Source organism: Leuresthes tenuis, unplaced genomic scaffold (assembly GCF_036924035.1).
Source record: "Leuresthes tenuis unplaced genomic scaffold, fLeuTen1.0.hap1 SCAF_6, whole genome shotgun sequence".
NCBI lineage: Eukaryota > Metazoa > Chordata > Actinopteri > Atheriniformes > Atherinopsidae > Leuresthes > Leuresthes tenuis.
Window position 1 is genome coordinate 29,967,540 of NW_027325360.1, and position 12,381 is coordinate 29,979,920.

The window sequence follows — 12,381 nt, forward strand, 5'->3', positions numbered from 1 at the left end:
TAGAACAGTAGATGAACAGGTGCTTGCACATGTCTCACGAAAATAAAATGGGTGTATGATTGCTGACGGCAGAGCAATACTGCCAAACTTATGAGTTCTTGTGGCAAACTTGATTCAGTGTCTTGACGTGTATACGCTGTTTCGCTGACTTGATTGTCACAAGAAACAAAGTGTGTTTGATAAGATCCGACCATTTTATTACAGGAGGATCAGTATGTATGGATTCTGATGTGACTGATAAACCCATTCGTATCTTAAGCATAATCTAATACGTGAGACAACGCCCTGGCACACGATAAAAAAAAAAAAAGAGAGAGAGCGGTTTTGTGTCCCCACAGTCCATAACGTAGAAAAGAGAGAAAAAAGCCTTTCTGATTTGGTGTGTGTGCTCATAGTGCAGAGTGTAGAGAAAAGAAAGCCGTTTTGGTGTCACGGGTGTTGTGACTTACACACACACATTTCTAAATTGAGAAAGGAAATTATTTTAGAGGAAGCACTAGAGTTTAGATCCCACATTTGTTGATAGGCATTCATTTATTTCTTCACTTCTGATGAAGTTTCAACAATAAACAACAAACTTTGTATTATGAGAAAGAACCAGACTCATTCTTCAGGAATCCGAAAATAAGCTCTATTTTATGAGTTATGCACGAATTCGGATTCTCCTATAAAACGAATTCATTAACTCAAACCAAGTTAAGACTGCTTTGTGAGAAAGATGAGAAAGAACTTCTTCAGCAATAAGCATCTCTCGACATATGACGAAATACAGATTTTGCTATAAAATGAATTCCTTCTATCAGCCTGACTTAAAACTGTTTGTCCTCCTTATTTATCCACTTCAAATCAAGTTTCAACAATTAAAAAAAATTTGTAGTTTGAGAAAGAACAACTTAATCTTCAGCAATCAGTATAAAAAGAGGTGCAAATGCCAACCATACATACCTAAAAGGTGGAGCGGAAGTATTCAGCTGCAAGTAGGTGTGAATGTTCGACCATAATTTGTAAAAAGCGGGTAAGAAAAGGTTCGAATGCCCGACTATATATTAACAAAAGCGGGAGGAGAGGTCTTCGGATGAGAGTGGGTGAGAATTTCCAACCATAATCTATAAAATACGGTGAAAAAAAATATGTGAATGCCTCATAGAACACTAAAAGCGGAAGTGTTCGGCTGCAAGAAGGTGTGAATGTCCGACTATATTTGGTGAAAAGCAGGTGAAGCAAGGTCTGAATGCCCAACCTTACATCATCAAAAGCGAGATCAGAGGTGTTTGGCTGCAAGAAGGCCATAGTTTGCCAAAAGCGGGTAAGGTGCGAATGACCGACTAAATATCAACAAAAGTGGGGGCGGAGGTCTTCGGATGCAAGTGGGTGTGAATATCCCACCATACAAGTATGGTGGAGAGGAAGCTGTGAATGGCCGACCATAGTAAAAGGCGGGTGAGAGAAGGTGCGAATGTCAAACCATACATAATCAAAACAGGGAGCGGAGGTGTTCTGCTGTAAGAAGGTGTGAAAGTCCGACCATGGTTTGTAAAAAGCGGGTAAGAAAAGGTGCGAATGCCCGACAATGTATGATCAAAAGAGGGAGTGGAGGTTTTCGGCTGCAAGAAGGTCTGAATGTCCAACCATAATTTGTAAAAACCGGGGAAGAAAAGGCTCGAAAGCCCGACTATACACCATCAAAAGTGGGAGCGGAGGTGTTCAGCTGCAAGACGGTCTGAATGTCCATCAATAATTGCTAGAAAACATGAAAGAAAATTTTCGAATATCAAACTGCACATGATCTTAAGCAGGAGAGGAGGTGTTCAGCTGCAAGAAGGTGTGAATGTCTACCCATAATTACTGAAAAATGGGTAAGAAAAGGTGCGAATGCCTAACCATACATCATCAAAAGAGGGAGCGGAGGTGTTCCGCTGTAAGACGGTGTGAATGTCCGACCATAGATGGTAAAAAGCGGGTAAGAAAAGGTTAAATTACCAGACTGTACACAATCAAAAGAGGGAGCGGAGTTGTTCAGCAAAGAGAAGGTGTGAAAGTCCGACCTTGGTTTGTAAAAAGCGGGTAAGAAAAGGTTCGTATGCCCGAATATACACCATCAAAAGCGGAAGCGGAGGTGTTCGGCTGCAAGATATTGTGAACGTCCGACCAAAGTTTGTAAAAAGCAGTTAAGAAAAGGTTCGAATATCTAACCAAACATAAGAATGAGTCTTTTCCGCTTTAGAATGCCCGACTATAGACCATCAAATGCGGGAGCGGAAGTGTTCGGCTCTGAGTAGGTGTGAATGTCCGACCATAATTGCTGAAGAATGTGTTAGAAAAGGTAAGAATGCTGGACCATACATCATCAAAAGCGGTAGAGGTGGTGTTCGGCTGCAAAAAGGTATGATTGTTCGACTAAAGTTTGTAAAAAGTGGGTAAGACAAGGTGCGAATGCCTGACAATGTATGATCAAAAGCGGGAGCGGAGGTGTTCAGCTGCAAGAAGGTCTACATGTCCATCAATAATTGCTAGAAAACATGAAAGAAACTTTTCGAAAATCAAACCGCACATGATCATAAGTGGGATAGGAGGTGTTCAGCTGCAAGGTGTGAATGTCCACCCATAATTCCTGAAAAATGGGCAAAAAAAAGGTGTGAATGCCCAACCATACATCATCAAAAGCAGGAGTGGAAGTGTTCGGCTACAAGAAGGTGTGAACGTCCAACCAAAATATGTAAAAAGAAGTTAAGAAAAGGTTCGAATATCCAACCAAACATAATCAAAAGCGGGAGCAGAGCTGTTCGACTGCAAGTAGGTGTGAATGTCAGATCATAATTTGCAAAAAGCTGATGAGAAAGGGTGAGAATGCCCGACTATACATCATCAAATGCGGGAGCGGAGTTGTTCGGCTGTGAGTAGGTGTGAATCTCCGACCATAATTGCTGAAAAATGTGTTAGAAAAGGTAAAAATGCCGGTCCATACATCATCAAAAGCGAGAGAGGTTGTGTTCGGCTGCAAGTAGGTGTGAATGTCCAGCCATAATTACTCACAAACGGGTAAGAAAAGGTAGTATTGCCAGACCATATATGATCAAAACAGGGAGCGGAGGAGGTTCAGCTGCAAGAAGGTTTGAATGTCAAACTAAAGTTCAAATATATTAACAAAAGCGGGAGGAGAGGTCTTCAGATGAAAGTGGTTGAAAATTTCCAACCATAATGTATAAAATGCGGTGAAAAAAAAGGTGTGATAGAACACTAAAAGGTGGAGCGGAAGTGTTCGGCTGCAAGAAGGTGTGAATGTCCGACTATATTTGGTGAAAAGCAGGTGAAGCAAGGTCTGAATGCCCAACCTTACATCATCAAAATTAAGATCAGAGTTGTTTGGCTGCAAGAAGGCCATAGTTTGCAAAATGCGGGTAAGGTGCGAATGTCCGACTAAATATCAACAAAATTTGGGGCGGAGGTTTTCGGATGCAAGTGGGTGTGAATATCCCACCATACAAGTATGGTGGAGAGGAAGCTGTGAATAGCCGACCATAGTTTGGAAAAAGCGGGTAAGAAAAGGTTTGAATGCCCGAACATACACCATCAATAGAGGGAGCGGAGGTGTTCCGCTGTACGAAGGTGTGAATGTCCGACCATACTTGGTAAAAAGCAGGTAAGAAAAGGTTAAAATTCCCGACTGTACACCATCAAAAGCGGAAGCGGAGGTGTTCGGCTGCAAGATATTGTGAACGTCCGACCAAAGTTTGTAAAAAGCAGTTAAGAAAAGGTTCGAATATCTAACCAAACATAATCAAAAGCGGGAGCAGAGCTGTTCGACTGGAAGTAGGTGTGAATGTCAGATCATAATTTGCAAAAAGCTGATGAGAAAGGGTGAGAATGCCCGACTATACACCATCAAATGCGGGAGCGGAGTTGTTCGGCTGTGAGTAGGTGTGAATCTCCAACCATAATTGCTGAAAAATGTGTTAAAAAAGGTAAAAATGCCGGTCCATACATCATCAAAATCGGGAGAGGTGGTGTTCAGCTGCAAGAAGGTCTACATGTCCATCAATAATTGCTAGAAAACATGAAAGAAAATTTTCGAAAATCAAACCACACATGATCATAAGTGGGAGAGGAGGTGTTCAGCTGCAAGAAGGTGTGAATGTCCACCCATAATACCTGAAAAATGGGTAAAAAAAAGGTGCGAATGCCCAACCATACATCATCAAAAGAAGGAGTGCATGTGTTCGGCTACAAGAAGGTGTGAACGTCCAACCAAAGTTTGTAAAAAGCAGTTAAGAAAAGGTTCGAATATCCAACCATACATAATCAAAATCGGGAGCAGAGCTGTTCGACTGCAAGTAGGTGTGAATGTCAGATCATAATTTGCAAAAAGCTGATGAGAAAGGGTGAGAATGCCCGACTATACATCATCAAATGCGGGAGCGGAGTTGTTCGGCTGTGAGTAGGTGTGAATCTCCGACCATAATTGCTGAAAAATGTGTTAGAAAAGGTAAAAATGCCGGTCCATACATCATCAAAAGCGAGAGAGGTTGTGTTCGGCTGCAAGTAGGTGTGAATGTCCAGCCATAATTACTCACAAACGGGTAAGAAAAGGTAGTATTGCCAGACCATATATGATCAAAACCGGGAGCGGAGGAGGTTCAGCTGCAAGAAGGTTTGAATGTCAAACTAAAGTTCAAATATATTAACAAAAGCGGGAGGAGAGGTCTTCGGATGAAAGTGGTTGAAAATTTCCAACCATAATGTATAAAATGCGGTGAAAAAAAAGGTGTGTTAGAACACTAAAAGGTGGAGCGGAAGTGTTCGGCTGCAAGAAGGTGTGAATGTCCGACTATATTTGGTGAAAAGCAGGTGAAGCAAGGTCTGAATGCCCAACCTTACATCATCAAAATTAAGATCAGAGTTGTTTGGCTGCAAGAAGGCCATAGTTTGCAAAATGCGGGTAAGGTGCGAATGTCCGACTAAATATCAACAAAATTTGGGGCGGAGGTTTTCGGATGCAAGTGGGTGTGAATATCCCACCATACAAGTATGGTGGAGAGGAAGCTGTGAATAGCCGACCATAGTTTGGAAAAAGCGGGTAAGAAAAGGTTTGAATGCCCGAACATACACCATCAATAGAGGGAGCGGAGGTGTTCCGCTGTACGAAGGTGTGAATGTCCGACCATACTTGGTAAAAAGCGGGTAAGAAAAGGTTAAAATTCCCGACTTTACACCATCAAAAGCGGAAGCGGAGGTGTTCGGCTGCAAGATATTGTGAACGTCCGACCAAAGTTTGTAAAAAGCAGTTAAGAAAAGGTTCGAATATCTAACCAAACATAATCAAAAGCGGGAGCAGAGCTGTTCGACTGGAAGTAGGTGTGAATGTCAGATCATAATTTGCAAAAAGCTGATGAGAAAGGGTGAGAATGCCCGACTATACACCATCAAATGCGGGAGCGGAGTTGTTCGGCTGTGAGTAGGTGTGAATCTCCAACCATAATTGCTGAAAAATGTGTTAGAAAATGTAAAAATGCCGGTCCATACATCATCAAAATCGGGAGAGGTGGTGTTCAGCTGCAAGAAGGTCTACATGTCCATCAATAATTGCTAGAAAACATGAAAGAAAATTTTCGAAAATCAAACCACACATGATCATAAGTGGGAGAGGAGGTGTTCAGCTGCAAGAAGGTGTGAATGTCCACCCATAATACCTGAAAAATGGGTAAAAAAAAGGTGCGAATGCCCAACCATACATCATCAAAAGAAGGAGTGCATGTGTTCGGCTACAAGAAGGTGTGAACGTCCAACCAAAGTTTGTAAAAAGCAGTTAAGAAAAGGTTCGAATATCCAACCATACATAATCAAAATCGGGAGCAGAGCTGTTCGACTGCAAGTAGGTGTGAATGTCAGATCATAATTTGCAAAAAGCTGATGAGAAAGGGTGAGAATGCCCGACTATACATCATCAAATGCGGGAGCGGAGTTGTTCGGCTGTGAGTAGGTGTGAATCTCCGACCATAATTGCTGAAAAATGTGTTAGAAAAGGTAAAAATGCCGGTCCATACATCATCAAAAGCGAGAGAGGTTGTGTTCGGCTGCAAGTAGGTGTGAATGTCCAGCCATAATTACTCACAAACGGGTAAGAAAAGGTAGTATTGCCAGACCATATATGATCAAAACCGGGAGCGGAGGAGGTTCAGCTGCAAGAAGGTTTGAATGTCCGACTAAAGTTCAAATATATTAACAAAAGCGGGAGGAGAGGTCTTCGGATGAAAGTGGTTGAAAATTTCCAACCATAATGTATAAAATGCGGTGAAAAAAAAGGTGTGATAGAACACTAAAAGGTGGAGCGGAAGTGTTCGGCTGCAAGAAGGTGTGAATGTCCGACTATATTTGGTGAAAAGCAGGTGAAGCAAGGTCTGAATGCCCAACCTTACATCATCAAAATTAAGATCAGAGTTGTTTGGCTGCAAGAAGGCCATAGTTTGCAAAATGCGGGTAAGGTGCGAATGTCCGACTAAATATCAACAAAATTTGGGGCGGAGGTTTTCGGATGCAAGTGGGTGTGAATATCCCACCATACAAGTATGGTGGAGAGGAAGCTGTGAATAGCCGACCATAGTTTGGAAAAAGCGGGTAAGAAAAGGTTTGAATGCCCGAACATACACCATCAATAGAGGGAGCGGAGGTGTTCCGCTGTACGAAGGTGTGAATTTCCGACCATACTTGGTAAAAAGCGGGTAAGAAAAGGTTAAAATTCCCGACTGTACACCATCAAAAGCGGAAGCGGAGGTGTTCGGCTGCAAGATATTGTGAACGTCCGACCAAAGTTTGTAAAAAGCAGTTAAGAAAAGGTTCGAATATCTAACCAAACATAATCAAAAGCGGGAGCAGAGCTGTTCGACTGGAAGTAGGTGTGAATGTCAGATCATAATTTGCAAAAAGCTGATGAGAAAGGGTGAGAATGCCCGACTATACACCATCAAATGCGGGAGCGGAGTTGTTCGGCTGTGAGTAGGTGTGAATCTCCAACCATAATTGCTGAAAAATGTGTTAGAAAATGTAAAAATGCCGGTCCATACATCATCAAAATCGGGAGAGGTGGTGTTCAGCTGCAAGAAGGTCTACATGTCCATCAATAATTGCTAGAAAACATGAAAGAAAATTTTCGAAAATCAAACCACACATGATCATAAGTGGGAGAGGAGGTGTTCAGCTGCAAGAAGGTGTGAATGTCCACCCATAATACCTGAAAAATGGGTAAAAAAAAGGTGCGAATGCCCAACCATACATCATCAAAAGAAGGAGTGCATGTGTTCGGCTACAAGAAGGTGTGAACGTCCAACCAAAGTTTGTAAAAAGCAGTTAAGAAAAGGTTCGAATATCCAACCATACATAATCAAAATCGGGAGCAGAGCTGTTCGACTGCAAGTAGGTGTGAATGTCAGATCATAATTTGCAAAAAGCTGATGAGAAAGGGTGAGAATGCCCGACTATACACCATCAAATGCGGGAGCGGAGTTGTTCGGCTGTGAGTAGGTGTGAATCTCCAACCATAATTGCTGAAAAATGTGTTAGAAAAGGTAAGAATGCCGGTCCATACATCATCAAAAGCGAGAGAGGTTGTGTTCGGCTGCAAGTAGGTGTGAATGTCCAGCCATAATTACTCACAAACGGGTAAGAAAAGGTAGTATTGCCAGACCATATATGATCAAAACAGGGAGCGGAGGTGGTTCAGCTGCAAGAAGGTTTGAATGTCCGACTAAAGTTCAAATATATTAACAAAAGCGGGAGGAGAGGTCTTCGGATGAGAGTGGTTGAAAATTTCCAACCATAATGTATAAAATGCGGTGAAAAAAAGGTGTGATAGAACACTAAAAGGTGGAGAGGAAGTGTTCGGCTGCAAGAAGGTGTGAATGTCCGACTATATTTGGTGAAAAGCAGGTGAAGCAAGGTCTGAATGCCCAACCTTACATCATCAAAAGCGAGATCAGAGGTGTTTGGCTGCAAGAAGGCCATAGTTTGCCAAAAGCGGGTAAGGTGCGAATGTCCGACTAAATATCAACAAAATTTGGGCCGGAGGTCTTCGGATGCAAGTGGGTGTGAATGTCCGACTATATTTGGTGAAAAGCAGGTGAAGCAAGGTCTGAATGCCCAACCTTACATCATCAAAAGCGAGATCAGAGGTGTTTGGCTGCAAGAAGGCCATAGTTTGCCAAAAGCGGGTAAGGTGCGAATGACCGACTAAATATCAACAAAAGTGGGGGCGGAGGTCTTCGGATGCAAGTGGGTGTGAATATCCCACCATACAAGTATGGTGGAGAGGAAGCTGTGAATGGCCGACCATAGTAAAAGGCGGGTGAGAGAAGGTGCGAATGTCAAACCATACATAATCAAAACAGGGAGCGGAGGTGTTCTGCTGTAAGAAGGTGTGAATGTCCAACCATAGTTGGTAAAAAGCGGGTAAGAAAAGGTTAAAATACCCGACTGTACACAATCAATAGCGGGAGCGGAGTTGTTCGGCTACTAAAAGGTGTGAAAGTCCGACCATGGTTTGTAAAAAGCGGGTAAGAAAAGGTGCGAATGTCCGACAATGTATGATCAAAAGAGAGAGCGGAGGTTTTCGGATACACGAAGGTTTGAATATCCTACCATAGTTTGTAAATAGCGGGTAAGAAAAGGTTCGAATGCCCGACTATACACCATAAAAAGCGGGAGCGGAGGTGTTCCGCTGTAAGACGGTGTGAATGTCCAACCATAGTTGGTAAAAAGCGGGTAAGAAAAGTTAAAATACCCGACTGTACACAATCAATAGCGGGAGCGGAGTTGTTCGGCTACAAGAAGGTGTGAAAGTCCGACCATGGTTTGTAAAAAGCGGGTAAGAAAAGGTTTGAATGCCCGAACATACACCATCAAAAGAGGGAGCGGAGGTGTTCCGCTGTACGAAGGTGTGAATGTCTGACCATACTTGGTAAAAAGCGGGTAAGAAAAGGTTAAAATACCCGACTGTACACAATCAATAGCGGGAGCGGATTAGTTCGGCTACTAAAAGGTGTGAAAGTCCGACCATGGTTTGTAAAAAGCGGGTAAGAAAAGATGCGAATGTCCGACAATGTATGATCAAAAGAGGGAGTGGAGGTTTTCGGCTGCAAGAAGGTCTGAATGTCCAACCATAATTTGTAAAAACCGGGGAGGAAAAGGCTCGAAAGCCCGACTATACACCATCAAAAGTGGGAGCGGAGGTGTTCAGCTGCAAGACGGTCTGAATGTCCATCAATAATTGCTAGAAAACATGAAAGAAAATTTTCGAATATCAAACTGCACATGATCATAAGCGGGAGAGGAGGTGTTCAGCTGCAAGAAGGTGTGAATGTCTACCCATAATTACTGAAAAATGGGTAAGAAAAGGTGCGAATGCCTAACCATACATCATCAAAAGAGGGAGCGGAGGTGTTCCGCTGTAAGACGGTGTGAATGTCCGACCATAGATGGTAAAAAGTGGGTAAGAAAAGGTTAAATTACCCGACTGTACACAATCAAAAGAGGGAGCGGAGTTGTTCAGCTAAGAGAAGGTGTGAAAGTCCGACCTTGGTTTGTAAAAAGCGGGTAAGAAAAGGTTCGTATGCCCGAATATACACCATCAAAAGCGGAAGCGGAGGTGTTCGGCTGCAAGATATTGTGAACGTCCGACCAAAGTTTGTAAAAAGCAGTTAAGAAAAGGTTCAAATATCTAACCAAACATAATCAAAAGCGGGAGCAGAGCAGTTCGACTGGAAGTAGGTGTGAATGTCAGATCATAATTTGCAAAAAGCTGATGAGAAAGGGTGAGAATGCCCGACTATACACCATCAAATGCGGTAGCGGAGTTATTTGGCTGTGAGTAGGTGTGAATCTCCAACCATAATTGCTGAAAAATGTGTTAGAAAAGGTAAAAATGCCGGTCCATACATCATCAAAATCGGGAGAGGTGGTGTTCAGCTGCAAGAAGGTCTAAATGTCCATCAATAATTGCTAGAAAACATGAAAGAAAATTTTCGAAAATCAAACCACACATGATCATAAGTGGGAGAGGAGGTGTTCAGCTGCAAGAAGGTGTGAATGTCCACCCATAATACCTGAAAAATGGGTAAAAAAAAGGTGCGAATGCCCAACCATACATCATCAAAAGCAGGACTGCATGTGTTCGGCTACAAGAAGGTGTGAACGTCCAACCAAAGTTTGAAAAAAGCAGTTAAGAAAAGGTTCGAATATCCAACCAAACATAATCAAAAGCTGGAGCAGAGCTTTTCGACTGCAAGTAGGTGTGAATGTCAGATCATAATTTTGCAAAAAGCTGATGAGAAAGGGTGAGAATGCCCGACTATACACCATCAAATGCGGGAGCGGAGTTGTTCGTCTGTGAGTAGGTGTGAATCTCCGACCATAATTGCTGAAAAATTTGTTAGAAAAGGTAAGAATGCCGGTCCATACATTATCATTGAGCGAGAGAGGTTGTGTTCGGCTGCAAGTAGGTGTGACTGTTCGACTAAAGTTTGTAAAAAGTGGGTAAGACAAGGTGCGAATGCCTGACAATGTATGATCAAAAGCGGGAGCGGAGGTGTTCAGCTGCAAGAAGGTCTACATGTCCATCAATAATTGCTAGAAAACATGAAAGAAACTTTTCGAAAATCAAACCACACATGATCATAAGTGGGATAGGAGGTGTTCAGCTGCAAGGTGTGAATGTCCACCCATAATTCCTGAAAAATGGGCAAAAAAAAGGTGTGAATGCCCAACCATACATCATCAAAAGCAGGAGTGGAAGTGTTCGGCTACAAGAAGGTGTGAACGTCCAACCAAAATATGTAAAAAGCAGTTAAGAAAAGGTTCGAATATCCAACCATACATAATCAAAAGCGGGAGCAGAGCTTTTCGACTGCAAGTAGGTGTGAATGTCAGATCATAATTTGCAAAAAGCTGATGAGAAAGGGTGAGAATGCCCGACTATACATCATCAAATGCGGGAGCGGAGTTGTTCGGCTGTGAGTAGGTGTGAATCTCCGACCATAATTGCTGAAAAATGTGTTAGAAAAGGTAAAAATGCCGGTTCATACATCATCAAAAGTGAGAGAGGTTGTGTTCGGCTGCAAGTAGGTGTGAATGTCCAGCCATAATTACTCACAAACGGGTAAGAAAAGGTAGTATTGCCAGACCATATATGATCAAAACAGGATCAAAACAGGGAGCGGAGGTGGTTCAGCTGCAAGAAGGTTTGAATGTCCGACTAAAGTTCAAATATATTAACGAAAGCGGGAGGAGAGGTCTTCGGATGAGAGTGGTTGAAAATTTCCGACCATAATGTATAAAATGCGGTGAAAAAAAGGTGTGATAGAACACTAAAAGGTGGAGCGGAAGTGTTCGGCTGCAAGAAGGTGTGAATGTCCGACTATATTTGGTGAAAAGCAGGTGAAGCAAGGTCTGAATGCCCAACCTTACATCATCAAAAGCGAGATCAGAGGTGTTTGGCTGCAAGAAGGCCATAGTTTGCCAAAAGCGGGTAAGGTGCGAATGTCATACTAAATATCAACAAAATTTGGGGCAGAGGTCTTCGGATGCAAGTGGGTGTGAATATCCAACCATACAAGTATGGTGGAGAGGAAGCTGTGAATAGCCGACCATAGTTTGGAAAAAGCGGGTAAGAAAAGGTTTGAATACCCGAACATACACCATCAAAAGAGGGAGCGGAGGTGTTCCGCTGTACGAAGGTGTGAATGTCCGACCATAGTTGGTAAGAAGCGGGTAAGAAAAGGTTAAAATACCCGACTGTACACAATCAATAGCGGGAGCGGATGTGTTCGGCTACAAGAAGGTGTGAAAGTCCGACCATGGTTTGTAAAAAGCGGGTAAGAAAAGGTGCGAATGTCCGACAATGTATGATCAAAAGAGAGAGCGGAGGTTTTCGGATATAAGAAGGTTTGAATGTCCCACCATAGTTTGTAAAAAGCGGGTAAGAAAAGGTTCGAATGCCCGACTATACACCATCAAAAGCGGGAGCAGAGGTGTTCCGCTGTAAGACGGTGTGAATGTCCGACCATAGTTGGTAAAAAGCGGGTAAGAAAAGGTTAAAATACCCGACTGTACACAATCAATAGCGGGAGCGGAGTTGTTCGGCTACAAGAAGGTGTGAAAGTCCGACCATGGTTTGTAAAAACCGGGAAGAAAAGGCTCGAAAGCCCGACTATACACCATCAAAAAGAAGGTTTGAATGTCCATCAATAATTGCTTTAAAACAAGAAAGTAAATTTTCGAACATCAAACCGTACATGATCATAAGCGGGAGAGGAGGTGTTCCGCTCTAAGACGGTGTGAATGTCCGACAATAGTTGGTAAAAAGCGGGTAAGAAAAGGTTAAAATACCCGACTGTA